This window comes from Ooceraea biroi, chromosome 2 (genome assembly GCF_003672135.1).
Source record: "Ooceraea biroi isolate clonal line C1 chromosome 2, Obir_v5.4, whole genome shotgun sequence".
Lineage (NCBI taxonomy): Eukaryota > Metazoa > Arthropoda > Insecta > Hymenoptera > Formicidae > Ooceraea > Ooceraea biroi.
Window position 1 is genome coordinate 18,015,948 of NC_039507.1, and position 26,568 is coordinate 18,042,515.

General features: G+C 45.0%; 1 protein-coding gene across 2 annotated transcripts in view; it reads left to right on the top strand.

Moving 5' to 3' along the window:
- LOC105279403 (protein slit) overlaps window positions 1-26,568 on the top strand; it is a 392,017-nt gene that overhangs the window by 176,215 nt on the left and 189,234 nt on the right. The gene's annotated exons all lie outside the window — the stretch shown is intronic.

The following is a 26,568-nucleotide window of genomic DNA, read 5'->3' on the forward strand; positions in this document are numbered from 1 at the left end:
TCCACGGGGCTCGTCGGTGGAGAACAATTAAAGAGATCGCCCGCTCGCCCATTCCCGATATTAAAACCGCCATCGGCAAGGCGGCGTGTCAATGGAGAATTATTTCATCGCAAGGCGCGATCATTCCTCAATAACCACGGGCCACAATTTAGTCTGGCGGTAGCAAGCTACAGCGCACCGCGTCCAGGATGTTTTGCTCCTTTTTCCGTTTCCTCCTCATCGTGCTCTCTCTCTCTCTCTTTCTCGTTCTTTCTCTCCCTTTCTCTTTTCCGGTTTCATCCGGCTACCTGCGGTAATGTTCTCTCACACCGGCCGTTGCCTTCAACCACCGCACAAATTGCAAGCTCGAGTCGCGGCAAAGCCACGCGAGCCAACGTCGCGCGCGCGCACACACGTGCACACGCGCGCACCCACGCGTGTCCGTGAGGCAGACACTACGGTTAAAAAGTTTGCAACCACGCGTGCTACTTCCGCAGAAATTTGCCCCCGCATCATTACGGGAGTCTGGGGCCGGACCGTGGTCACTGCCCCCTGTAATTTGTCGCAGCGCGTGTAACTAATAAATGTATGTATCGCGCATTTCTCCTTGGAAAATTGCCCGCTCGTCTCCCTCGGCGTAAACGAGAGGTTCGAAGGAAAGGTAACGTACATAGGTCGAGTACCGTAACACGTGGCGCGTACAGCCCCGTGCACGCGTCGATAGCGCGAACTTTAGCGAAACGCAACGAATATTACGGATTCTATTGGGTTGGCAAATAAGTTGGTTCGGTTTTTTAAGGTGGAATAAAATACAATTTTTTTGATACACAAAATAAATTTTAATCAATTATATATTGACCATTTTTATTGATGACTTCTTGCCATCTTTCCACCAACTTCATTATGCCGCGTTCGTAAAACATCTGAGGCTTATCGGCGAAAAACCAATCCAGGTGTCTTTTGACGTTCTCTTCATCCTTGAAGATTTTTCCGTTCAAAGAGTTCTGCAACGACCGGAATAAATGATAATCGGAAGGGGCCAGGTCCGGTGAATACGCAGGATGAGGCAAAACATCCCAGCCAAGACTGAGTAATTTGTTCCGAGTTGTCAATGATGTGTGAGGTCTGGCGTTATTGTGGTGGAAAACAACACCTTTTCGATTTATCAATTCTGGACGTTTTTTGCGGAGTGCTTGGTCCAATTTTGTTAACTGCGAGCAGTATGTAGTTGAATCAATCGTTTTGCTTGACGGTAACAGCTCGTAGTAAATGACACCTTTGAAATCCCACCATACGGAGAGCATGATCTTCTTCGGATGCAATCCTGCCTTCGAGGTTGTTTGTGGTGGCTCGCTGCTGTGTCCCCATGATCCTTTCCGCGTTACATTCTCATAGACGACCCATTTTTCATCTCCTGTCACTAACCGCTTCAAAAATGGATCGTTTTCTTGACGTTTCCGCAGCAAATCGCAGATGGATATGCGAGTGGCCAAGTTGGCCTCGGTTAATTCATGCGGCACCCATACATTGAGCCGAGAACGTATCCCAGTTGGCGCAAATTGTTTTCTACGCTTGTATGAGATATATTAAGTGCTGTAGCAATCTCTCGCACCGATTGGGATGGATTTTTATCGATGATAGCTTTGACATTACTTGAATCAATCTCGATCGGGCGACCGGAGCGAGGCGCATCATTGACGTCGAAATCTCCAGAACGGAATTTGGCGAACCACTTTTGACATACGCGTTCTGTTAAGGCATCATCTCCATAAACACGGCATATCTTTTTATGAGCCTTTGCAGCTCGTTTGCTCTTCTTGAAATAATAGAGCAAAATATGACGATAATGCACGTTATTTACTTCCATTTTTACAGCTACGCAGCACACACAATATTGATGTTAGTCAAACCAAAATTTACAGAAAGGTTATGTGAAACATGTACTTTCAAATGCACTCTGAAGTTGCGCGATAGTGTCGAGAAAAACAAGAGTGAATTGGAAAGAAGTTGCACCGAAGCAAAAACCGAACGAACTTATTTGCCAACCTAATATTTCTAGCCTGTAAAGTGGCGGTCGTAGCCCGGACTAGGGGACACGCACGCCCCAATATATTAACAGATGCTTACCCCCCGTAATGAAGAACAATTTTTACAACACAATTTTTTACGACACAATATTGTTTTTGACAACAGAACAATTTTTACCGCATGAAAGATGTAAATATAGACACTGTTTATTTTTAGATACATATTTCTAAAAGTAAAATATTTTATTTGATGCAGATGTGAACATTTATCACAGTTATCAAAGACGTCTCTTACACACATCTCGCTGCAGGAGGTAATAACACGTGTTTTTGCGTGCAAAGCAGTATTCTGTAAGCGCACATATGGTACGAAGCGAAAGTAATATTCGTTATACAAAACCGCAGGATGTCAATCAGAGCAGCGCGCATCAGAAACGTGTGGCTCGAATAACGGCGATGGACTCGAGTACGATGGACTCGCGCGTATCGACAGAGAAGAGGGATCGTTTTATAATTTGTTAACAGGCGTTGCTACACGGGCGGCACTATCGATCTTCAAGTTCGTACAGCCGTCGATAAATCCTTTGCCGGCGAGTCGACGGTGCGTTCCGCGCCCGGGAAAAGTTCGACGATATATCTCGGCGCGAGGAAAAGTACCGGAGAAATCTCCGTTACGAAGTTCGACCACGCTAATAGACCGCGCGTAACAACGATAGACGACCGAAAGTCCCATTAAACGTATACGCACCCCCTCGGCTATCCCACCCCCTCATCTTGTACTTGAGCCAGATAAGCGCGGCCGAAGGTACGGCTTAAGGGCGTCCGGAGGGTGGCTGCGGAGAGTGCTAACGAACTTTTGGCGGATATTGTATGCGCACGCTGGCACCGTGCCCAATTTCAATTGTTCCGTTTCATATTCTTTCCCCCTCGCGCGCAAGCCGCGCCGCGCGGCGCGCTGCTGCCCTTTTCCCGGGTCGGCGATTCGCCGACTCGTTTTTTGCGCCGCAAATAGCTCGCGCCGTGTACGTGGCTGGACCGCCGGCGCCCCGTCGCGCCATTCAACCCTTGTTTTGCCTCGCGGTGGTGGCACCGTCGGCGTGTCCCGTCTCGTCCCGTTTAGCGCAATCCGCCCGAATGGTGATTAAAAGTGCGCCCAGCGGAGTGCGGCGCATAATAACAATGCGTGGCGAACGTATCTGCGCGCGTGTATGTAAATCTCCTCCTGCAACCAACAATTCTGAGCTTTTTACTCGGCATGCCGATCGATCGGCGATCGATCGGCATGAAAGGCCGGAACGAGCTCTCACTCACCCGCTAATCGGCCGTCCTGGCTAATTCCAGTTATCTGCCCGTCGCGGATAGTCCGGATAATTGGGTCAGACGAGAGCCACGCACGAGATCCGACAGACTGACCTCGCTGTAACTTCGAAGGAACTTTGATAGTCAAACACCGGCTTTCTATGGGACGCGGTTGGTTTTCGCTCTCTGCACGTTCACCTCCAGATCGAGGGGGGCGCAAAACTTGTGTGTTTAGCACGAGATATCGGGCAGAGGGATGAAAGGGGATGGCACGATTTAGTGATTGGTGGGAATGTAAGATCGCGAGGGAGGAGGGAGCCTTCAAGAAACGCAAATTTGATGGCGTCATATAGACTTTTAGCGATAATGTGGGTATCAACGTCGTGGAGCACCGTCGCGTAGAGTTAACGAATGTTTACGTAGTAGAATTGCAAACAGGGATATGCCGCACTGCTCTCGTCGTTCGTTTCACGCGCATGGCGTTTCACCGTGATTACCATATATAGTAGATAAGGCTTTTATGTATTTCAGCCCGAAGCAGGGAGATACGGTTAGGCTGAGATTGCTTAACTGCCAATTGCTTTGAACTCGCCTTCTCTTCGCCGTCCTCTTTGCGATTCACTCCTACTAGCTGTAGCGGACTGCGCGGTTTAATTGGCCTTTACCTACTTCTGAAAATTCTAACCCCGAGATAGATAATAATACCTGTTTTTTTCTGACAAAAGTAAAAAACAAATGCCAGATACTCGCGCAGCGTTGGTTGACTTTCTATTTATTTTATACATTCTTATTATATAATAGAGGAAAGTCCCCGATTATGAGATACCATATCGATTTTACCGAATGTAAGGAAATCTATACGCAGAATTTTAAAATGTAATACGTTATCTTGAAGAGAATTTAATAAGCTTTAGGTTGGTGAAATGAAAAATCTAATTTAAATATTATTTTTTCTGAAAATTAAAAAAATTTGAAAAAAGAGCTTTACGCAGGATCGAGAAAGTGTGCTCCTAATATAAGATACCTCGAGAAATCGGTGTTAAAAGTGCAAAATACATCAGTATTGCAATTAAAAAACTTTATTAGATAGTTTTATAAAAATACTGCTGCTACAGCCTTCGCCAAATCTTCACGATTCCACTGTCGACGCTTCCTCGTATCTTTAACCTCCATAATCAGATTCTATAAAAATTAAATACACAAAACTGCGTAATATAAATTCGTCTTAACTTTTCTTTAACCTTAAGTAGTATTTTCTTTCTTTTTATTACACTACATAATCTTCATATTCGAGCAATAATTATCTCATATTAAGAGTACCCTGAATATCTCATTATACGAGCCGCACGCCTAGCGGTTCCGCGATCATGAAATCTAACCTCTACAATTAAGCAATTCAACAAATTGCGTATTTTCCTGTTACTACGATTCTACTCTATCATTGCATACCGAATTTATTGCCAACCATTTCCTTATTATATAATAAACAAGGTTTAAAGACTTACCTCAAGTTCCTTTGACATGTTCACAATTTCACAAACTTTTTCTTGCAAAGGCTAAACGCAATAACGAACAATGAATTTTTCACTAAATACATTTTACACCAAGAGTAATAAGTTCATGGTGGAACTAACAGATGGTGCTCACTAGTTTAGCAGAAACCCCATTATCTCATATTAGGAGCATATCTCATAATAGGGGATTCTCCTCTATAATGTTATTATATAATGTTTTATAATCTTATTATAATATTATTCACGTACTAATGTGTTCACGTTTTTCTGTTTCAGGTGAGTACACTGTTCATTCCGCCAACAATCACAGCAGTTGCACGTAAGATTAAATTGTTGATATATTCGTGGATAATTCGAAACTTGAGAATTTATAATTTGGAGCTGGATAAACTATGAATACTTAGATATTATATATCTGTCTGTGAGATTAAAGTAGACATTTTCTCTGCCCGTCATATAATTCTGCGATCTTCTCCAACGGTACCATTATCAAATTCAGGATCGAAGCTTGTAGGGTCAGAGGCAACAGATAGCACATTTCTGCCCGAAGGTTCACATAATTGAGTTGTCATCGCTTCCACCAGTCTCGCATCTCATAAAGAAACAGCTCGACGACGGTCTCGGTATATCATTCATGGAATCGGTAACGTCGGGAGAAAGACACGTTTTCCCAAGTCTCCATTCTGTCTCATACAATGGACTGTCCGCGACGAGAGGAAGCTGTCACGTCCTCATGATGTAGGAAACGAGAAGTGTCGTCGTCGTCGTCGTCGTCGGCGCCGGAATTATTCACGAAAGCGCGCAGAACGGGCGTGTGGGTGGCAGTCTCACGATCCTTATCCGCCGATAACCATCGGCATACAACATCGATGTTTCGTCCTCCCGCGGGGACAAACATCGGCGCACGACGGGTGCACACCGCGACAGATATTAGCATAATATTGGTTCCGAAATATGAGTGAACGAGAACAACGTCGCCGGACTCGACCGAGGGGCGGAGACCGCCGATAATGCATAAAAGATAAGAGGAGGCTCGCTTCTGGCACGGTCACGAGGACAACGGGGATCCGAAACTTATCTCCCGCGGCGGTACCCCGACGAAGGACCAAATCGGGAAAGACGAAAGGGGAAGGGGAAGGAGAGGAACGAAAGATAGCGAGAAAGGGTGAAGCAGGAAAGAGCGGAAGTTTGCTGAAACTCTCTCTTGCTAAGGTCCGTCTCCGGGCGCGCGCGCGGTTCAAAGTTATTCCGAAGAATTATTGAAAGTCTTCGGCGTTCTTGCGCGCGTCCTTCCCTCATCCGCCTCTCACTGCCTCTCTCGTTCGAGATCCTCCGCACAGGTTCTTAGCCACCTGCTTCCCTTCTGTAACCAAAGTGGAAGCCAGGAGAAAAGAGACCGACAGGACGGACGGACTGACGGACTGACGGGCGGAAGGGTGGCGGGCTTTACTCGCGTCTACTTCCGGTGTAATGAATGGAATCTTAATGGACGCAGCCTTGTTTACGATCCGAGTTTCTCCGATTAATTACCCGGGTAGAGAGGAGGGAGCCGGTTAACGCGGCGGTAATAAACGGCAAACTTTCCGCGGGCGGGGCAGTCACCCTGCCCGTCCTCCAGCGGCAAGATGCCGGCTATCTTCGGGAGCAGCGCTCGCAGCGTCCGGAGCACGAGTTCTCTCGAAACTTGTCGGCTGAAAATCCCTCGGAATTTCTAACAAATTTTTTCACTGCCCGCCCCGGCGTTACTTGCAAACTCGCCGGAGCAGCCCCCGGGGCGGATATCCAGATGCTGCTGGAAGTGGAAGAGCGAGCACAGTAATTCCGACTTTGGCGCGCGAGAAGTTTCGCGGGAGAGGATATAGGCTTGCACTTCGTTTCCTCGATTCTTCATGCTCGTCGTGCCGCGCATCGGGATGCATCGGGAATACCGCCTCGCGAGAAAATACACTTCCGTCTGCCGCAAATTTCGAGATGCATAACTCGTTCGGCAGGGGAAACACATATTCGCGATCGTCGCCGCGCGATACGAATGACAAGTACGGTACACTGGCAGCTGCAGCTTCAAGCCGAGGGTGGTTATTAAGCGAGCGATCTGCGATGATTATTTAGAAGCGTCCAAAATTTGCGACCCGACACTATCGTTGGCCCAACATATATTTTTAGAATTTTCGCCGAAGAAAGTTCGGTTGCACGTTGCGCAAGCGGGCATGCCATTTGCATATCGATTGTTAAAATTTCAAGAAGTCGGTATTCCTTAATATTGGATGTAATGGAACTTTCGATAACCGGAACTTTAAAAAATTCGATATAACTAAAAGGCACTGCACTTGATACCAATAAAATATTATCGTCGCTCACTTTCCAGTATCGCCGATGTGCATATGCAGGAACTTTTCGGGGGCACGTAAATCGATAATTCTACTTTCGACTCTCGCGCGTTTCTCCTCAATAGAAATTCTTTTATGAAATTTTCGTACACCATCTTAGCATCGCATTGAGTATACGGTAAGAGCTTCGCTATCTGCAGGCGTCTTTTTTTAGGAGCTACATATGCCAGTAGCAAACTTCCGTATTACGGCCGACGGAATTTACCTGAAAGCAAGAAAACACTCTTTTTTATTGACGAGAATCTAAAACATGATTACGATCGTACATCTATATCGCTATAAACGCCTGCGCGTTCCGGGAATACGGGAATTTTACAAATCAAAGAGCAAGTACACCAAATATTATATTTATTGGTGTATAATAGTAACTTAAAAGCTATCAAATCTTGGACGTCTCATTTAATACCGGATATGGATGCGTTAAAAATGCATAAATAATGCAAAATACTGAATCGACAATAAAGCGAGCCGGCGATAGTTTGATTAAATCGAACAACGCGACGCGATATTGGGGCGGACTGCGGCAGCGTATATAAAAACCGGATTGCGCAATTTTACTTTTATGATCTATTAAAATATCCGCACGCTGCTGCATACGGGATCGCGGGAAAAGCACGCCGCGGCTGTTATTCCTCGACCGCGAATTTTTGCACATTAATTCGTCTCCAACGTCGCGTGACGCAATATAAACCTCACGTCGCGCCCGGGCGTTCGGTACTCGACGTCTATCGAGCGGTAACTCGATCCGGCGCGACTTTCATATTTATAAGAGCACTAGAGAGCAGAGCGCGCGCGGCTGCAGCGGCGGTTCGAGCGGGGTGCGGGAACGATTTTTCCACGGCCGTGCACGTGAGCGTGAGACGTCGACAAACAACGCGGCGGGGTTCAGCGTGGCCGCGCCGCACGCACCCCCGTGGCACCCCGTCCGTCCGTCCGTGCGTCCATGGCCCACCCTCGCGGCGCGACCCGCTCTCTCTCTCCCCCCTGGATCGCGAAAACGTTACCAGGTACGAAATTATTGTACGACATACAAAGGATAACGGGTCGGGTCGATGATAGGCCCTTCGCCGCGCGTCGAAAGGGTTAGCAGAGCATACTGAAGTGGTTTCCTATTGGTCCAGGGGAACACGGTTGCACCGTGTTTGCAGTGTTCAGAATGGACGGAGGACCCTATTGTCCCGACGAGCTTGTTTCTATGCAGATGAGATATGCGCGCGCCCGCGGACCGACCAACCAACCGACCGACCGACCGACAGACAGACGGACGGACGGATGGACAGACGGACGGACAGAGTCCCTCTTCCCCGTTTGCTTCAACTCCCTCGTCGCTATCTTCCCGCTGGTCCCTTCTCTCTTTCCGCTCTCCTCGCTCCATCTCGCTTTGTCCGAGCGCGCGGCTGTCTTTGTTGCCTTCAGGGGCTTCGGATCCGACCTCTCTCTTGATCTCGCTTTTGTCTTTGCGTTCCCTCCGGTTCTCTCTTCCCCCCCCCCCCAGTCCTCCCCCGCTCGTCTAAAATGAGAGGTAGAGTATCGGCGTCGATAACTCTACCTCCCGTTTGGTGTTTCTCCGGTACTCCGCACATCTACCGTGTTTTTTGTTGCCTCCAGTATTCCGCTTTCCTGTTTTTGTCCTCGTTCCTCGGTGCTACTGTCTCCGCCCCTGTCTCGACCTGTCGCTCCTTTTCGTTCCGCTCGCCCGGCGTGCTATCCTTCCTCCTTCCTACTCCTTTGTCGTCCTCTCTCTCTCTCTGTCGCCCGATCGTTTGTGGCGCGCTGCTACCAGCTTCCTCCTACGCTCGTTCTCCCTTTAACGTTCCAGCGTTGTTCCAGAAGACTGCTCCTGTTTCTGCCTTCTGCAGTCGAGTGTCGTGAAAGTGCAAGAAGGAACGGCGACGCGGGCAAGAATAACATGGGACAGAGACGGGACGAAGCGAAGGGAGCTCAACTTTCGACCCGTACTCTTTCCCCTCCGTTGAATTGAAGAAGAGTGGAAATGCGAGAAAGCATAAGTTCTCGCGACAGTCGCTAATAAGGAAGCGGGATTGCTTGTCATCGATCTCATCGAAATCACTGCGGGAAATCCATGTTCCTTTTTCTTCAAACATCGATCTTAGTAATATTACACATCTCGCGAGACTAAAAAATAGAATTATCATTGGAAGACTTATTTCTGTGTGGCTATTTAAGTTGGACAAAATCCGACGTTCTAATATTTATGCTTTTCCGTTTCAAATTTAATGGCACTCGACCGTAAAATGTATAGTGGTAGCTAAAAATCGTTCGTTCTTGATTGATCTGAATTTCAATCTCAATCCGATATTGAACGAAATAGAAATAGAAATTACTGCCGTTGGCTATGGTAAAGAGGCAGACCGCTGGACCGCCCCTTGCTAGCCATCGCTGATAGGCTTAATCGTCATTGACGTAGAAAATGATTACAGATAACTAACGTTATTGACTTTATAATCATAAAAGTAAAGCGAAATATTTTACATAAAACGTAATGATGTGTTAGCAAACAGATGGGTTGGTCTATATTTTTTGTAATTAAAACTCTTTTTTCAAAAACCTTTTTAATTGAACTATTTATTGAGCTAAATTAAATTGATTGGCAACATTCACAGAAATAAATATTGGATATGTATTTTTTTAATTAATTTCTATTTATTTGAGAATTATTTAGGATTTTACAATATTAAATAATGCGAGTATAATATTAGGAAACACACGATATATAATTTCTTTAAAGTTATTCTTTGGTTTAACAGGACGGGATAAATTTCATGTTATCTACACATATATTTCGTCACAGACGTAACAGCATGGTCAAATGTCGCGTGAAATCACGTGTTGCAGACTGTGATTCCAAAATAGATTACCTTCTGGATATTCGAATATTTTAAATCCCGTTTTCTTTCATACGAAAATATACATCGCCTCGTAAATATTAAATAATAAAAATTGAAGAGGAAATTACAAGTTGTAACTATAAAATCCAGATGTCCGCAACTGCCAGTACACACAACTCTCAAACATTTGATGCTGCCCACTATTCATAAGTTCGAGCTGATGGCTGTATTTCTCTCTACCTTTCACTCCTGCGCGTAAAACTACACTCGCGTAGGCGATGCGTATACGCGGAACGATGACAACGATGACAATGGCGGCGACGATGAGTATGATGGACGGCGAGGAGGGACCGTACAATAGTGAAGTCGTCGCAGGAACGTAGCCGCTTTCCATCGAAATAATCCATCGCTTCAGACGCGAATCTCTACACAGATGCGTAGATGATTTCGCGACTGTTTGCATAAAGAAGGGATCGGCTCAGGGAAATCGTTGTTAATCAGGTATTCACCTACAAACTCTATCTCATGCGTACTTCAGCTTAATATCAGTAAAATGTCCTATTCGTTAACGCGCAATAGCCATCCATAATCGTTAATAATATAACCGTGAATGTCGGCAGAGAAGAGAAAAAAATAAATTACAAATAGATCCTCGATAGAAATTTAAAATAAAGAGTCCGAAAGCCTGATGTATACAGATTGGATATCTCAACGAGCATCTCGCAGTGACGTTTATCGTTTATTGCTGCATTAATATTAGAGTCTCTCCGAGAGAATTAATCTTCGCGCCTGTGTTAATGTCTTTCATTACATTGGCACGTCGCTCGGGGCATTAAATGTATATGGCACATAAAGTTTCATGATGCATAAAAATCGGCTGATGACTGAAATCGATAGGAACGTTAAGCCGGCTCGCTCAGAAACGGAGCCACTCGTCAGAATGCAATAAAAATGCAACTCGCCGCTCCAGATACTCTGCAATCCACTTGTTATATTTCCCGATAATTTGACGTGCACTACTGCTCAGTCAATAATATCGGTCAATAACGTCGTATTATTCGGTCAACGAACGGCAAATACGGCAGTTACCGCTTTCCTGCCGAAAGCTGCAGCGAATAGAAGCTGCGTATAATTTATACGTAATAACAGGCGGCGGAATAAAATCCCTTCATAAAATACGCAGGAATACTCTCATTGAAAGAAAAACAAATATCACAATGAAGGCGAGAGCGTAGTCGGTGAAATATCGCATTGTGTGCGCGGACTGACAGCGAAACTCTGCCGCGTTTACTATTGCGAGTAGAACGCGCACGCTATCAGGAGTACATGAGAGCGCCACCCGATTAAACAAGAAGCTGCGCCGGTACGCACATGACCAAGATGGAAAATTTTCCAGTTGTAAATTACAGCTGCATGAAAAAATTCATTGCTGCGGCTTTGGCGGCGATTGACACGGTCCGGATATTCGACAAACAAAGTGGATTTCTAACACTCTGGTCTTTTGATAGCGCATATTAATGGAGCTCGAACACGAATAAAACGTTGAAACATGCAATTGTATCATTAATCTGTTTAGCACGCGGACGACAAGTGTGCAGTGCGATTGAAAAGCTCCGCTTTGGATCTCACTGTTAATATATTATTTTGGTGGGCTGTAATTATTTATCCATTTTATGACAGTTTTGAGTATCCTTGAAATTATAATAAGTAATTATCTTCTTTTCTGTCAAATAGAAACTATAAATCGCCAATAACAATTATCGAAAAAGTGAATTAAGAATTACGGTAACAAAAAGCTTTAATAGTCGCGTACTTAAGAAGAATTTTATTTCCAAATGAATGGAGAATGTTAAAAATATATGCTTATTTGAGATTGAAGAATAAAATTGCATTCCGATAAATCGCGGTGCTTGGTTTCCTTAGATATCAATATAAATAGAATAAACTGATTGTTTAGAAAAAAAGAAGCTAATATTCGTCTCTAAAATATTGTCCATCTTACACGAGCCATCACATTCCAACATTCCAACAAACATTGAAATGAGACAGCTACACAGAAAAAAAGTAAGTGTCACATCAAAACTTATATACTTGTATATACGCAACAATTTATGATCTTCGTAAAAGAATTTAATAATCTTGAATTTCAACTAAAATGAAATAATTAAATTATATCACGTTAAACGAAGAAAACAATTTTTGTATAAAGCAATTTTGTATAGTTCAATCAAGAAAAATATATTTTTATTATTTAAGAATAATTTTTTTGAATAGAAAGGAAACAATGTTAAATAGAAAATAACATATTTTCAAACTGTTTTCGCGTTGTGCGTTGTTCAGTTTAGATTACCATCGCGCGGCTGTCTTCGCGTGGAGGTTAACAATTTGGGAGAGTGTGATAATTGTGCATATAATAAATAATAGATATAAGATATAATCCCGTCAACGTGAAAATACGTCTCTTACCTCCACGCCCACGATCTTATTCCGTTATTATTTGACGCATTTTCTAGTCGAGAAAATAATTATATTGTATTCTTCAGGTGACAACTATAATATTGAGATAAGATTATAATATAGTTGAAATTCAAGATTATTAAATTCTTTTACGAAGATTATAAATATTGTTGCGTATATACAAGTATATAAGTTTTGATGTGACGCTTACTTTTTTTCTGTGTACAAACACTTGGACAGCTGTATCCATTAAATTGCTTGTTAAGAGAACAAACGCGCGACTATTGCGATGATCTTTTACGCTCAGGCTGATCCATTTAACGAGGTAGACAAACTTTATTCTAAGCGTGCAGACACAGCGGTCCTTCGACACAAAGATACATAGGTGTATTCGGTTCCCGGCGCTTTTCCGCGAGAGCACACCGTGAATGAGGGTGGACGGCAGGTTTCAAATGCAAACTAAGCATTTCGCCGCGGGTCTAATAAATGTAAACCGCCATCCCATTGTGATGGAAGTCCATTGAAAAGTTTTGCATGAACCAACCATCCCGTCCTGCTCGTGAAAAGCCTCCGGGGACCTGACCGTGGGCGGCCGTTGTCCACCAACCCCGACGGACGAGCAGATTTACGCGGTGTACGGGTACAGATATCCCATGTAACTTCGCAATTTTCTCGCTTCCATCCGCGATTGTCTTTATGTTTGCACACCCCACTCGCTACTCGCTACATCACTTACGCGTCAATTAATTTTGCACAGCTATCGATTAACGCTCGCGAGCAGGCGGTGGAAGCGTCAATGATTAGGAAATCATTTTCAAGAAAGGACTTTCAGTGACTCGCGAAAAAAAATATTGACATCACGCGTGTCCAGCCAATGCGCGATGAGGATGTGAGATCACCTCCTCCACAGGAGGGCGTCTCTTCGTCACGTGGACAACTTGTTACGCTGAATTATCGTCAGGCGTGCTCGCTTAGACGAGGACGCTAATCGGTTTCGACATCACCTACCGCAGAGGGACGGTTAACGTTCCGAGTCACCTTCGAAAATGTACCGGCGATCGAAATCGAGCCGTTCCGAGCCATTCCGAGTGAGAGCGAATTTCTGTTCCGACCTCCTATCGCGCGGCCGATCGATGTTCATGAAGGAGACGGTGTTAATGTAAATTCGTATGCATAGCTCGTTTGATCATGCACAACGCGCGCTGACCCAACTAGTCGGTACCTCGTTTGCCTTTGGGTGCTGACGCACGTGGTCGGCCACGTTGACCGGCGCACGCATTCGTGTCGTTCCTGCGTGTCGCCGGGGTGTTCGCACCTGTACGACCTGCAAACAGATTCCGCCGATGAGGCGTACTTAGCGTATTCCAGTTACCGTTTGACGTGATTAGCCGAGTTCTCGCGCGGTGGATCGCGCGGCGCGTGCTGGGAGGGTCCGCGCATTTCCAGCTGCAGCAGCGTCCACGTAGAAATTTCAGAACGGTCCAATACTGGGACTGCACCGTTTGCCATCGTGGCAGTACTGGCCGCCAGTATTGTGCCAGTACAGATTCGACACGGGAGTGTAACGCCATGCCGTACTTAATTGCCAGTACTGATCCGACACTGGCAATAATATATGGACCAGTATTCGGTAAATAACTGCACCAGCATTGGGCATAGAAGTGGACCAATTAATGTATTAATGTATTTTATATATATGTATTTTGTACTATTTGTATTTGTGACTTAAATATTATAAACAAAGACTAATGCAAACAACATTAGTAAAATCATTTAGTAAATGTCGCGTGAATTAATATCGCGTTTAAAAGAAAAAGATGTTAAATCGGTTTTCCGGATGGTTATTTATACGTGATAACGCAAATGTTTCTAGCGAGAACGTCACGCCTGATCTGGCCATCTATCGGTCGCTGGTGAATCAATATATCGTTATAATCCTATTCTAAAAAAGGCGTGTTAACTTCGTGAAGTTCTTTTTTATCGAATATTGAGGCCTCTTTTCCACGACGAATTTCGTGTGACTTGAACTTCGTGTTGCGAATGTCAGAATGTCATAGTGGCTGTCAGTGCGGTTATATTGACAATTGTATTTATTATATTATTTTTATTTTATTTTTTTTTATTTCTTATTTTATTTATAGCGCGCCTGTGTTGCTAGTTATATATTATCGGCAATGTATGTAGTCCAATGCTGGGTCTGTGTCGGTTGCCGAAGCATGGCTTGTCTCGCAACCAGTACTGGTCCATGTCTGTATTTTATAATGGCCCGTCACGTGGCCCGGTTTTTAATAAGTACTGGGACAAGACTGTCTGCCAACTCTTTGCAGTACTGGCCGCCAGTATCGTGCCAGTACAGATCCGACACTGGAGCGTAACGCCGCTGCCGTACTCTGGGCTACCAATACTAGGCCAATGTTGGGCCAGTTAAACAACCTCGGCAATTTCTACGTGGGGTCATCGTCACCCGGGAACATCCCGGGAGCTGGGATGTTCCTCGCGCAAAAATTCCTTTCGCATCGTGTTACGCGCGATCAACTTCGCGACAGCATTTACGTCCGGCGACATCGATGCGCGTCCCATATGTAACGTGCTATGCGACGATGATGCATGGCGTACTGCCGAACCAGGCCATTGGCTTGAATTACGGCCATCAGAGATAATTTATTTGAGCCTTGGACACGCGATTTATCATCATCTGAAAGACGGAAATTTTCAAGAACAGCTTTCACGGTGAGTCTACGATCCGGGCGGTCTGAAAGACGCAAAAAGCGAGGGAAAAATTATGCGGACAACATTTGCGATTATTTTTAAGTTACAGGAATAGTTTTATTATTAGAATCGCGAATTAATATTTAAAATGTGTTTGTTTATAACTTTTACTTACTGAGCGGAGTAACAGGAAACGTAATATCCCAAGAGATTCGTTACACTTTCGACGCGTATCGTATCGCCTCGCGAGCAAGCTCTCTCGCGTGTAAACTTAATTATATCATTAGAGATTCCGTGCGTAAATCGCTATCATCTTCCTACGCGGCGCGTACGCTCCTTGAAAACCTGTTCGAGCTGTTAAAGTGTATCGAGCGCGATTATCTTCGCGGATAAGGAGCGCGCTACAAAACGAAGCGTATGATCTCCCGTAAAAGCCCCGGCGAAACTTTCGAACTTCTATCGAGCGTGGAATCTATGAATTGCTGGACCTCACAGATTACATTATGCGATAGCGCCGGCGGAAAATGCTGCGGGGCGAAAGAGGTACGAGAAAAAGACGCGGTCGTATTAGCGAGTGGATATAACGAACGAGATTAAAGGGATAAGAGTTTCAGGCATTTTACGACGGCGAACGTGAAAGTCCGTTGTAGCGCGCTCGTAAAATTTTCGACAAAGGTCGAGAGGACAACGGCGCAGCGTCGTCGTCGACGATATACCGAAAAGCCCGTGGACAATTCCCGGGACGGATATACATTCTGCATCGTCGCCTAGCGTCGCGCGGATCCTTAATTATCTGAACGAATTAATCGCAGGGCGCGGTAATCTGCGCGGAGGGACGCGGTACCGCGACTCGAATCTCGCGGTGTTACGCGTACGCGGGATCCGCGGCGACATAAAAAATAATTGAATTTCATGGGTGCTTAATGCGCGGGAAAAAAATGCGAAACGAAGCCGGGGAGGCGCCATAATTTCGACTTTAGACTTTGCTTTACGAGCGAACGTCAAAGAGGCAAGGTCTTAAACGATCGTAAACACAATTAGTGTCTTGTAAAAGGCCCGCGGCCTAACGTATACCCGTTTTCTCGTATTTACAGAAATTTAAAGCCCATAACGACACGCTTAATTCCTTTAATTAAAATTCTGAATGACCCGCCGTCGCACGCACGCTCGGTATGTGTGTGTGTGTATGTGGGCGGCTTTAAAAACAAAATGTACACGCGCGCTAACTTCGACGACGCGAAGTAGCAGAGAGAGCTTGTCCCTCGGGACGAAGAAATATCTCCCGTGAATGCGCAGTGCCTCCGTATCATTTCTTATGCATGTGAAAATTCCACGAATATTTATTTACCACTTCGTAAAAACAACGTTGTCTTTACCGTTAACCATCTGCTTTAGAGAAAACTGGTTGATTGCTCGTCATATATGATTCAAGAGTCACGTAAACAGGAATTTTCGACATTTGCGAGACTTGGAAACATATTTCCGCGTACACACATGTATACCGTAGAAAGTTATTGATATTTATGTCATACATTAACCAGGAAAATTGCTAACATCAAATAAAATATTTATGTATACATCTGTCTTCCTTTATAACAAGTCGGAACATTTTCATGATTGCTAAATGCGACAGAAATATTTTAAACGCGCGTAATGTCTCATGCATTTCGTACTATTTCAATGCGAGAGTACTTTAATGTGATTTTGATTACAATTCCACATTGCCTGTTCATACTAAATAACTGATAAGTTGGCTGACTAACGCGAAATAATCATTGTTCGCAACAAGCAACGGAGAAAATTGCAATCGATCTATCTCGGGTTGCGATAAGTAACGTGTTGAGGCGGATATTGCAAGTAATGGCCATATCTAATAACCAAGCAAATTTCGCTTTCCAGCCTGACTGGGTAGAGTTTACTTTATCCATCGTCCGACCGTAGTTCCGGCCGTGAAGCATTACTCTTAGTGATATCGCTCGTAAAACGGAGCGCTGTTCTGCTCCCTAAAACATACAGCTTATTCTGAAACACGGTACCGGTAAGGCATTTCCCCGCTAACATTCCGCGATAAGAATTTACCGCCGCGTTACCCCGGGTATCCTGGAAAGGATGAGTTCCGCGTACAAGATGTATCCGTCAACCCATACGAATTATATCTACAGCCAACCGACTTTCTCTGACTGTCTGCCGGGATTCCTTCGGTATGAATGCCCGTGGAAGGCAGACGCGCACCGCCTTCCTGTGTGTTCTTCCACGTCGAAAGTGAAATCAACGACGGGCTGGTGAAGGGCCTGATGGTCGATCCTCGAAGCGTCGTGCCCCTTCGAATGTGACATGCGTAGGTAGCATCCTGTTACGGCGACCTGACATTCTAATGGAGACGGGGAATGAATCCTCTCTATCCGCGCCTTCCACTTGATTATTCGGAAAGATGGGGAACGCTCGGGGATATAAATCTGATAGATCGAATCGCGTATCTCACGCGCAACGTAATGGTAATTCCCATGGAGCGTGCAAACGTGGAGCGCCACGTGGAGTTCACGCGTGGAAAGTGAAATTATCTTCGGACGTTCCAGGGAAAAAGAATCCTCGGCGCGCCTCCGGAGGCGCGCGTGAATCTTTTAGCGACGCGAAATTTATCTGGTAATTGCGTGCGTCGAGCGTGCGCCTTCCGGAAGTGCAAGCGGAAATTGCACGTTTCGTCGAGTAATGGTCCAAATGAAATAAAAATGTTGCGCAATTAAATCTTAACGGTAATTAAATTTTTGTTATGCGCATGGATGCGGCTTCGCATAACGTGATACTAAAAATACAAACTGAGGAGGAAATACCAGATTTAAAAAAAAGTATTTTTAAAATAAAACGTGTACGACGCACCACGTGATTTATCGCGAAATATTTTAAGATATCTGTGACGCATGTTTGGTAACCAGTATTGAACTAAGCGTTCACTGAACGAAATTATTTTTGGCCAGAGGCGAAGAGGAGGCACGGGACACCAACGAACCCCAGTAGAAGCTATGAATCTTTTAGCACCATGCCTTCTCACGGTAATTGCGCGATGTCGTGGATAGTTACTCTTGCGACGATAGCCGCTTCTCACTTAATTGGCTAATTAGACTTCGCCGTAGACTTTGATATAAACATTAAGTCGTATAACAGTCAGAGTTTGCAAAGTAAATAATCAACGTTAGCTCTTTAGTTTTTTATACAATAAGTAATTGCTCATTGAGTGGAATGCCAATATTGTAGGAGAAATGAGATGGCAAGAAAATTCTTTATCGAGAAGATATCTTCATTTGCTCGATGAATTTATTAATATTATTAATTAACGCGCTTAAATCTATTATTTACGCGGTATATGCAAACATTTATTGGGTACCGTTGGTTTCACATGAGGTATGAATAAATCTACTTGATAGTCTGCGTTTATTGCGGTCATAGAATATATTAGATTTATCAGTAATTTTATGTGTACCCGGGGTGCAAAGACTTCCACAAATTTCTGTATGCAATCAGCCTAAAATTTCAACAAGGGAACTATTATAATAAGAAATATCTCATCAGGGGAAGATAAATATAAAGGAGCAAAAATAAAAATAGCGACTATTTTTACTACTGGAACATGTCGCCGCCAAGCAATGTATAATTTAAAAAATACATATCAGTTCTTGTAGAAAAATATCTGCATAAGCGATCTTATCTACGATCAGACGTACTGACAAGAACATCGACTTACCTGGCGAGAGGTTTATGAATTTGAGTCCACTCTTTATTGACTCGGCGAAGCAGTTTTAGATTGTGATATATCATGCAGCTGTCTCTCTCCGGGCCTTGATACTTGGTAACGATTATTAATGATGCCCGTGTGATCCTTAAGATATCGCTGCATCACTTAGTGACATTCAATGTTTGTTATTTCTTTACACATTTCCATTACGAGCGATTCTCAATCAATATCATGTTAATGGATTTTACAAAGTGTCATATGCAAGATTAATGCGTACGAGTATTAACTTTTAGTAGCATTCCTCTGTAAAATTAATGGTGTTTAAAGATTTCAATTCTAATTAAAATATTGCAAAGATAAGTGCGTAATAAAGATCGCATTTTTTTAAAATACTGAATGCTCTCTCTTTTTATTACTTTGCGGAATGTGTATCCTTTTTTAGGATTCATTTCCAGAGGCGATTAAAAATGAGAGCGGTAGTCGCTCGACAATGAATAAATATTAACGCAGTGCATAAATAAGCATTACAGTAAATTGCACGATGCAAATTGCAATATTTTAACTCATGAATGTAAATAGATGTGCGTGCCCTCGGTGAGGCATTAAACGTAATTGTTTCTCAGAAACCGCGGGTCAATTTACCTTACTTTAAGATACGTCGAGTGCGTCGCGCAGCTCTTTTCGAGAAACCAATCGCCAGGCGGTCTTCATTTGATTTCGGGCGTCTTATGTTACCCCGTGTAAACAGCGGATGCAATCGTGTGGCGCCGGAGACGACTTTTCCTCATGTACAAAATTGAAAGATCTCCTCACCCCCTGGTGCGGAGAGTGGATACAGCATCAGTGAGAGGGAACGGAGAAAAACGATCGGGGAGGGCCCTGCTATTACCGCGTTTCTACGAAGGGATCCTGAGCCACGGGAGGACGAGACCTTTTCTCTCTTTCTCTTTATCTCGCCCGTTCTATCTCGCTTTATCGCCCTGCACGATGCATCGCGCTCACCCTCTTTCTTCCACGCCCGCGTTAAAAAGAGGACATCTCTCTGGCAGCGGGCCCTGTTTTCTCAAGGGGGGAGCAATTTGAAAGGCAATTTGTGCGTTCGTAAGAACGATCGCGATTACCGGTAGAGCGGGACTAATGATGATGGCGAGGACTCCTTTTCGTCCCTCTGCGAGTTGTCCCGGCCCGTCGAACGGACGACAGACAGAAGGAAAATTCCGCGTGTTGCTCCATTTGCTTTTTTGCGTTCCACTCCCTTGCTAATGATCGCCCAAATCGTGTCCGCGGTCGAGAGTCCACCGCGGGTCCTGTGCACAAGCGAGGCCGGCGTAAATTTCCGAGGCAGAAATATCGGTTGCATAAGTTGCAAAATCGTGATCGCGCAAAAATGCGCTCGCGTTAAAAGCCAGACGGCGCGGAGAGAGGGAAAAGGAGATAATTATAAGCTCTCGCGCGTTGAACATGTTTCGTGCCTTCGTCTTTGATTAATCTCGACTTCGCCGCTATCCACGGGGGAATTAGTCGATTGACAGATTAACTTATGGACACACCTGTTTAAGTGGCAAATCGAGACGGGGATATTCGCCGTCGCTGCGCGCGGAAAAACTGGCTCGATCGGTCTTAAGCAAGTTGTAACGCACGTGTGTACGCACCTGTCCGACGAGCAATAAATTTCTACGTTTATACACCTACTAAAATCCTGTTGCGAATTACGCATAATTGCCGCGCACTTGTTATTAATCGCGTATAAAACCAAGAGTGGCCTGATAGGAACTCAGCCACGAACGGATAAATTAGAGATCGACCGACCTGATCCAGCTACTAACGTACGTATTTCACGCGGTGACGAAATAATGGGGCAGAAGTTTCGCGTTAATAACGGCACTGGGGAACACTTGGACAAGCGCGGGACACGTTAAAAATATTGGGTCGTCCGGAAAGTTCGTGCCGATTTTTAATAGATGGCGTTGGAACATGTCTGAATATATCAATGTTATTGAAAACATACGATTTATATACATATGCTTAAAGGTGACATTTCAACGCATCTTTAGGAAAAAAGTTGTTTCAGATAAATTGATTCGTGTCAGTTTTGTACTCTTTTGAAGATGGAAGGAAACAAAGAACATTTTAGACACTTGATGCTTTTCTATTACCGGAAGTGCAAAAATGCCTCACGAGCAACAAATTCGATATGTTCTGTTTACGGAGAAGGCGCTTTAGCTGAAAGAACCGTACGTAAGTGGTTCGCTAAGTTTAGAGCTGGTGATTTTAACCTTAAAGACCAAGAACGCTCGGGCAGACCCTCTACTATTGATGATGACCAAATCAAGACACTGATCGAGAATAACCCGCGCTACACGACACGTGAATTAGCAGAGATACTGAAAATATCGAAAACCACTGTCCACGATTATGTAGTGAAGCTTGGTTACGTAAGTCGCCATGATGTATGGGTTCCGCACAATTTGGCCGAAAAAATTTAATGGATCGAATTTCCATCTGCGACTCGCTGTACAAGCGCAACGAAAACGTACCATTTTTGAAGCAATTAGTGACGGGTGACGAAAAATGGATCATTTACAACAATGTAAAACGAAAAAGATCCTGGGGTAAGCGAAATGAACCAGCATTAACCACTCCGAAAGCCGGCCTTCATCCAAAAAAAGTCATGCTCTGTGTCTGGTGGGATTGGAAAGGAATCCTATATTATGAGCTCCTACCACACAACCAAACGATAAATGCAGATAAGTACTGCTCGCAACTGGACGAATTAAAGACAGTGATGAAATTCAGGAAAAACGTCCAGAATTAGCTAATAGGAAGGGCGTCGTGTTCCATCAGGACAATGCCAGACCTCATGTTTCTTTGACTACCCGACAAAAATTGTTGGAGTTTGGCTGGGATGTGCTACCTCACCCACCGTATTCACCAGACATTGCACCTTCAGACTTTCACTTATTTAGGTCTGTGCAAAATTCTCTTAGCGGCAAGAACTTCAACTCTTTGATCGACATAAAAAACCACCTTGAGGAGTTTTTCGCCGAGAAACCTAAGAAGTTCTGGGAGAATGGAACCTTCCAATTGCGTGAAAGATGGACAAAGGTTGTGAAACAAAACGGTGCATACATAAGTCAATAAATATTTATCGACATAAAAAAATGTTGCCTTTGAATTTTCCTTCAAAATCGGCACGAACTTTCCGGACGACCCAATACATCCGGGACCATCGGTAACGTCCAAGGAAATTTCAACTCTGTCGGATTCCGCCGGACCGCAAGCTGCTATTTTCTCAGTGCGCGATTAACATATCGACTCCGTCACTGTGCGGGAGGTAGCTTAAGAATCGCTGCCATTAGTCGTTGAAAAGGAAGAGAAAGGACCGCGCTAGGCAAGATAGGCAAGATAGCGAGTGGTACAAAAGAGAACGAACGATGTCGATAGCACCCGGAGAGCACGACCCACTTTCTTTCATCGCGGCCCGTACGTTTTTCAATTTTCGATTTAGCCTGGTCGCCGATAAAGTAATACCGGCCATTCATCGTGACTCGCCGTGCCGCCACGTGATGCTCCATTCAGGGGGAGGTGCGAGGGGGTCTTCCATTACGCATTGATCCCCCTTTGCTCTCCTCACCCCCCCCCCAAGCCTGATTCATGATTTTTTCGTTCCTCATATATACGTATATATCCGACATGCGAATCGGCGCGTACAAAGCGCGCCGATTGGACCGATTGGCCCGCCGGGGATAAAAAGGGAACGCAGGAAAAACACGGAAGATGGAGGCGGCGGAGAGGCGTCTCGATTCATTTCGCGCAAGCGATTCCTTTGTCTCTCGCGCTTGCAAATAATCTCTCCTCCTCGCCAGTGCCAGCTAGTACGAAACGAAACGAGAAGGAACGGAACGACGACGTGGAAACCTCTGGCGAGTGCAGCGACTCGAGTGTGCGCCGACGTGATACTTACACACCCCGGCGATGTACGCTCACTCTACGACTGTTTGAATCGTTTCCGATATTTTGGTACTCGATACTCGGGCACGACATCCATCTCACTTGCGCATGTTCCATCTCTAATGGCGAAACAGTCACAACTCGTTTTCAAGTTACAGCTGTTACGAGCGTTCGTAGTAATCGATCTTCCCATCGGAAAAATGTTACGCACGATATATGTATAGCGATATATGCTGCTGGGTGCCTGAAAACAATGCGGAAGCGATTGCACCGGGATAATTCGTTTGCGATTCTCTTCTTAATTGCGATTTCTCATCCACGGGGCCTTTTGTTTGAAAAGACCACAATAAAAACTTCAAACACAATACGCGCACCACAAATCTCTCTCGCAGCGCTCTCGTGTAACGTTGATTTGTGCTCGCGTCGCCGGGCCCAACACTCTTATCTAATTAAACCGTCTAATAATTCACCGAGGGAAAGTGAGAGCAAAACGCTCACAAATCACAACGGCGATGGCGTGAAACCTCCTGTCCGTAAGTGTTTCGCAAGCGAGAGAGACATACACCGTGGACAGAAAGAACGAAAGAGAGAGAGAGAGAGAGAGAGAGAGAGAGAAAGCTATAGATAAAGAAGAAACGAGAGCCACCCCGTTGTTTAAGAACAAAAATGCAGTCAATAGGAGAAAGGAGGGGATCTAACAAGGGAACACGCGAGGATAAAGAGTGAAACAGGATACTCGATGGTCTGACAGGTCCCTTTAAAGTATTTTCCTCTCGCGGAAAGCAATGGCGGTGTGCTTGTGTGCGGTGCACATTATGTGGTCTAGATACACACAGTGTGTATGGCGGCACGAACGGCCATCGACAGGCATACACGTGTTATGGACAGTAGACACTGGCGCTGAATTTCAAATCAGGGAACAAGTTACGCTCGTTGAGCGTAAGTCGGGTCAAAGTTACTTCTTTTTTTTCAGCTGGTACTGACTTCCGCCCCTCGCGTCGAGCGTTTATTTCGGCGTGGGAAGCCAGTCGCAATTTGCTCTGGAAGCTAGTATATATTTTCGGCGCATTAAATCAGCTAATGATCGTGACGCGAATACGAAATTGTCGCTCGTGGGAATGCGAAACGTGTATGAACAGCTCGAGATAATTGTCGTCTCCCCGATGAATAAACGTCACTATGATTAATGATTAATTGATGAGGAAGAGTGTCGCTTTCGTCGTTCTTATAGTTTTCATAAATTACGCGAGATGAATCGCGCGTGTCCCGCGCGCGATAAAAGCGCTCGCAATGAGCGTGTGAATTAAACAACGCATAAATCGTAAGACGCCATAAATACACGCGTTATCGCGTTCAACTTGCTACGCCATGGCACCACCGCCACTCGTCATAATTGTTCGCGCCATAATCAACAGCAGTTACGATAGTCAAACGTAATTGGGCCGCACAGTGCGCACGGCGCGCATCGCGATAAAGGACTAATTACGATTGCCGCGCCTTATAATTAACGGGCATCGCGAGCACGTTGGACAGCTCTGTACACTCTGTCGAGTATCGAGGCCAATTTCGCTGATTTTAGGGATTTCAGGATATCTCGTTGTGCGTCATCGCTTTTATTCAGCCACGCAGGCGGACACCGGAGAGCGGAGAGACGCCGCTCGAACGGCTCGACCCGGCCGATCGCGGTCCGGTACCGTAGATCTCAGCGTCTCGATCGTTTTGTTCGGGCGAGGGTGGTCGTCGAAGCATCGCCTAGAACAATGGTCCATTTGAGCGGGCACACGCGTCCTCCTCCTCTTCCCCCTCCTTGCCGTCGCGGCGCTACGTCGTGTACTCCGCGGGCACACGCATGGATTCCGCCCCGTGTCTCTCTTGCGGCCCGGACAGAGAAAACGGAGCTTTCGCAAATTATGTTCGCGTGGGCTCGTCGTTCCGTAGATATCGATCGCAGGGGTCGAGGCGGGCAGGGGATCGCGATATTTCAGCTCGCGGTTTCCAGCGTAGCTAAATAATATATACCGGCGGAACGCGGCGAGTGGGTGCTCGCTGCAATTTCCGGTATCCACGACACGGCGCGGTGTTCTTACGCACGCTCCCCCGCAGCAGGTATCGTCCCGCCGGCGCAATTTAAATTCGGAATAAATTCGGTGAGAGGCGATTCACGGCGATCCGTCCGTGATACGTCCGTGAACGAGGCCGCTCGATTTAAATTTGATGTTAGGATAACTGGGACGGGGGAGAGGGGGCGAGATCCTTAAATTACGTTCTATTCAAAGGGATCTCTGCATCCGGACGAAGATAAAGGCGAACGAAAGACGAAAGACGCGGAAATGGAGTCTCCGTCGTGGCCCACGCTTCAGAATTGTTATATATCGTGTTTCACTTAACGGTATGCTTTGTATCTATTTTCATGGTACAAGAGTCCCTTGTTGTTGCGCTTCTTCATCGTTGACTGACTGACTGACATTATAGAGGTACGTGTAGTTGCTCGCAGCGCGAACAATATTGAACGATGACTTTCTAAAATATTAAGTTGCGCATCGACGTAAGCTCACGTAGACGTTGTATAATAGGACAAAAAAGAATTAATTATAACGTTTAAGATCGTCCTGCGACGTAATAAGGTCCGCGTTCAATAAGATAAAGCGGGACTTGTTTTTACTCCACTTTACGCGAGGAGTGCGTAATGCTCTAAAACTTTAATATAACATCTTCAAATAATAAAATCTTTTATATTCTGTTTCTCTTTACTCTCTCTCGGCGCTCTTATTAAAAAATCTCCAGGCACACAGGCAAGAGACTTATAAGATCTGCTCATTTAAATTTCACTTCTAAGCTAGAATGATAATGGCGATATTTACTCGTTACATATTCTTAATAAATATCATTAACTTAATTTCAAGTACGCACAATCGCTAGAACGTGCGGATGCGGATGACAAACAATGGAATGCTACCAGGAATTAAAATTGCGTTATACAATTTAATTATTAAAATAGCGATTCATAATCGATTATCGACTAACTAATTTATTTGGCTGCCAATAATGCGCGATACAATCGTACATAATTCGAGTCATTATAAATTTTGTATCCCACGTCCTGTGACAGTGGATACATCAGTGGCCCGCTGCGCAATCGACTATGGTTAACCAGCGACAGGTCGACGATCCTGCAGTTGGCAGGAAATAATTAAAAATAAATTGTAGGACGGAGGACGCGGCGGATAATCAGCGTAAAACGTTTTCGCCTTACCAATTACATGTCGGGAAGCGATTCCGGTCTGTAACGATATTACTTCGTAACGCCGTTACATCGCTATAACGCCACATAAAAAGTACCCTCCCCTTCCTCCCTTCTTTTCCTGCTGCTTGTCTTGCACTTTAATATCGTGCGTCTCTTCATCATGGCAGGCTGAAAAAGCGCCGGGACACTTTGCAAACTGCCAGACGTTAATCGTGCGTATTAAATCGAGCCTCTGTCGATATGGAACGCCTGACGCTAATAACGCGCGAAGATAGCGCGCGATATTGTCGCTTTTACTTTCCTGACGTCGTTAATATTATACCGTGACTCACGGAGTGAGCGAGAGACAACGCTCTCTCACGTACATCGGAATATTAACGACGCTGAATTATCACTCACAAGGAAAGGTTTTTAGGTGTTAC